This window comes from Triticum dicoccoides, chromosome 2B (genome assembly GCF_002162155.2).
Source record: "Triticum dicoccoides isolate Atlit2015 ecotype Zavitan chromosome 2B, WEW_v2.0, whole genome shotgun sequence".
NCBI classification, from domain to species: domain Eukaryota; kingdom Viridiplantae; phylum Streptophyta; class Magnoliopsida; order Poales; family Poaceae; genus Triticum; species Triticum dicoccoides.
This window is the reverse complement of record NC_041383.1, coordinates 4,754,550-4,758,264: the sequence shown is the minus strand read 5'-3', so window position 1 is coordinate 4,758,264 and position 3,715 is coordinate 4,754,550.

Here is a 3,715-nt window from a genome sequence, read left to right as displayed (position 1 = left end):
CTTAAGTGTGTAGACCCTACGGGTTCGGGAGACATGTAGACATGACCGAGACGTTCTCCGGTCAATAACCAACAGCGGGATCTGGATACCCATGATGGCTCCCACATGTTCCACGATGATCTCATCGGATGAACCACGATGTCAAGGACTTAATCAATCCCGTATTCAATTCCCTTTGTCTATCGGTATGTTACTTGCCCGAGATTCGATCGTCGGTATCCAGTACCTTGTTCAATCTCATTACCGGCAAGTCACTTTACTCGTTCCGTAACACATCATCCCGTGATCAACTCCTTGGTCACATTGCGCATATGATGATGTCCTACCGAGTGGGCCCAGAGATACCTCTCCGTTTACACGGAGTGACAAATCCCAGTCTCGATCCGCATAAAACAATAGATACTTTCGGAGATACCTGTAGTGCACCTTTATAGTCACCCAGTTACGTTGTGACGTTTGATACACCCAAAGCACTCCTACGGTATCCAGGAGTTACACGCTCTCATGGTCGAAGGAAGAGATACTTGACATTGGCAAAGCTCTAGCAAATGAACTACACGATCTTTTGTGCTAGTCTTAGGATTGGGTCTTGTCCATCACATCATTCTCCTAATGATGTGATCCCGTTATCAACGACATCCAATGTCCATAGCCAGGAAACCATGACTATCTGTTGATCACAACGAGCTAGTCAACTAGAGGCTCACTAGGGACATATTGTGGTCTATGTATTCACACGTGTATTACGATTTCCGGATAATACAGTTATAGCATGAATAAAAGACAATTATCATGAACAAGGAAATATAATAATAATACTTTTATTATTGCCTCTAGGGCATATTTCCAACAGGGTTGTCGCAGGCGGCGGAGCAAAAGGTGGCTAGATGGGGACGGGAGGCCGGAAGAGGATGAGGCTGCCCCCCTCGTAGGCTCGCACTAAAAAAGGACGCCCACTATTGCTGACGCGTGGCCCCGTAGTCTATGGTCGTCATTAATAAAGACGCGGGAGGTAGTTGACCGACAGCCATGTGGGGACGCGGCGGACACTGAGCGGACACGTGGCGCATCCGCTTCGCATCCATGACGACGCATTTCAGGCCCAAATTTGAGCCGAAATTGGGTCCGCACGGACGCGAAGCGGACACATTTTGAGAATGGATCAGCACGTTGGGCTAGCATTTCTGTCTGCGATGACCCAATCGGACATGGGTGGACGAAATAGGTCACCGCTTTGGAGTTGCTCTAAGGGCCAACGAAAACACCTATTGACGTCACCACATGTCCACGGATGTATTAGTGGCCATTCGGACAGACGAAGGCCATCCAACCGGAGTGACATAATGCCGCCCCTGGTTTGGATTCCTACATTTAATAAATTTATCTAGACCAATAGGAATTAAAACAAACAATTAAATAGTTGCCAACAATTACAAGCATTACCAAAAGCATACGATGTTCAACACGTTTTTAACATGCATCGACCGCTGAGGCAAAACAACTGGCTGTCCATGCCAAAGACCTCAATTTTCTGCCTCGAACTTCTAAAGCTTGGACTCCTCAAAAGTATTCTTTATATCAAGCTTACTCTTCTCGAGTTTGAACTTCTTGTTCTACATCTGCAAGTTTCTAGGCATATGTGTTGCCGGTGTAAGCCCTCCTATTGCTGGATCGCCATCTTCATCATTTTCTTTCTCCATGGCGGTCTTGGCGGAATGGGAAAAGTTGCTCCAAGTGCTTTGCACATTCAATTTTACCCAACAATGCATCAATGTGAATGTCTTGTTGTCCATCTTTTGGTACAACGTGGATGCTCGCACATGCTAGAAAAGAAAGACAACGTCATGATCAACGAGTTGCAACATTGAGAAAATCAACCAAATGACCAACACAATGAGAAATATGAAGCAAAACATACAAGATCTTTTTTTTGAGGGGTAACATACAAGATCTTTGAGTAAGGAGCAACTTGGCCACCCCATTTGTACTTGTGCATACACAACGCAATATTTATTGACGGCCTTTTGAATAGTATACCGTTGATATCCTAGTGACTTCTAATTGCAATCATGGATCATTTCAGTGCTGCAGGGGTTCTAGCACTTTCTCTCATGAAAGAAATCACACACACTTTGCTAAAATGTTGTGTCCTTGCGCTCTATGCCTTCATATGGACCCACATTACTCGCTAACCACACCTTTCACAACAATCCATCCTCCTTCTTTGAGTACAAATCAATCATCTTCGCTTCAAAACAACAAGAACGTCAAATCATTTGGCTATGCCATTTGGCCGAACACTTTTAGGGCGTGACGTCCTCCAAGGATGGATATGGCACGTGCAGATGATACCTGGGCTGCAGCCAGTTCTGCGTTAAATGACATCATAAGCAAAGCCAGGCGGGCGCCGAGTACACCGGCGGAGGTGCGACAAGGCTTGGGCGGTGTCCGGGTGGTACACCGTCAGTGCCAGAGGTCTGTCCTTTTATTGTAAAAGAAAAATATTTTATGCATGGGCCATGCGCTGTGGCCCAGCAAAGCCAGCCCACTTATTTTTCTGCCCATGCAGCTAGGAAAATTCTATTTTACGCACAGAGCGACAAATAGTCAGAGCTTTGCACAGGACAACCAATAATGGGCTGGCCCAATTTTCTTTGTTTCTGTCTTTTACTTCTATTTTTATTCTCCTTCCCCTATCTCTTTTTTCCCTCAAAGTTTATTTTCTTATAGAATTTATTTCATCAATTCAAACTTCTCAAAAATGTTCATCATTTAATAATTTTTTGGAAAATGGTCAGAATTCCAAAATTGTGTTGCTATTTGGACAAATATTTGGAACTTGAAAAAAGTTACCCATTTTTTCAAACTTTTTTATTGTTTTTTAAAATTGGTCGAGATTTCTAAAAGAAAAATGACATTTTGAAAATGCTTCAAATTCGAAAAATATTCTTATTTTAGTGAAAGTTTCACAATTCAAAATAATGTTCGTGTATAAAAGATACATTTTTTTCGAAAAATGTTATGAATTTTTAACACATGTTCCAATTCTAAAAAAATGTTGACAAGCTCAAATAATGTTCATGTTTTTATAAAAAACTTGGGCTTTCAAAAAATATTTGTGAATTTCGAAAGATGTTCCAGTTTCAAATCTTGTTTGCGTAGTCTACATAATTTTTAAAAAACTTTTCAGGATTTAAAAATAGTTCATGTTTCCTTCTGAAAGTGTACATAATTTTGAAAAAACTGTTCAGGATTTTAAAAATTGTTCATGTTTCCTAGAATATTCAAGAACTTCATACCTTAAAATCTTCTCGATTGAAAGGAAAAATAGATTGAATAATTCATGGGTCTTCTCTTGTGTACAGTGACGTAAGAAAACTCTTAAATGTCCTCGATCAATGAATGAAGAAATAGCTAATTGATTATTTCACACCCAACGAAACCGAGTTCCATGACTTTTTTTGACCTCAAATATCATCCTTATTCATTAGAAAATAATGTTACAAGACCATTCCATGACATCACCATGGAGTGGTTAGAATAGTGATTGAAGACCATTATTTCTTACATGCCGCTTGCGTCATGAATGTGACACAAGCGTGCGGTATATGGACCGTCCCATGTGTTGTCAAACACATGGGGCCCAATTGGGCCGCCCCATGTGCAGCACACATGGGACCTAACACGGTCTGCCCTTTGCCGGGTTTCCCTTGTC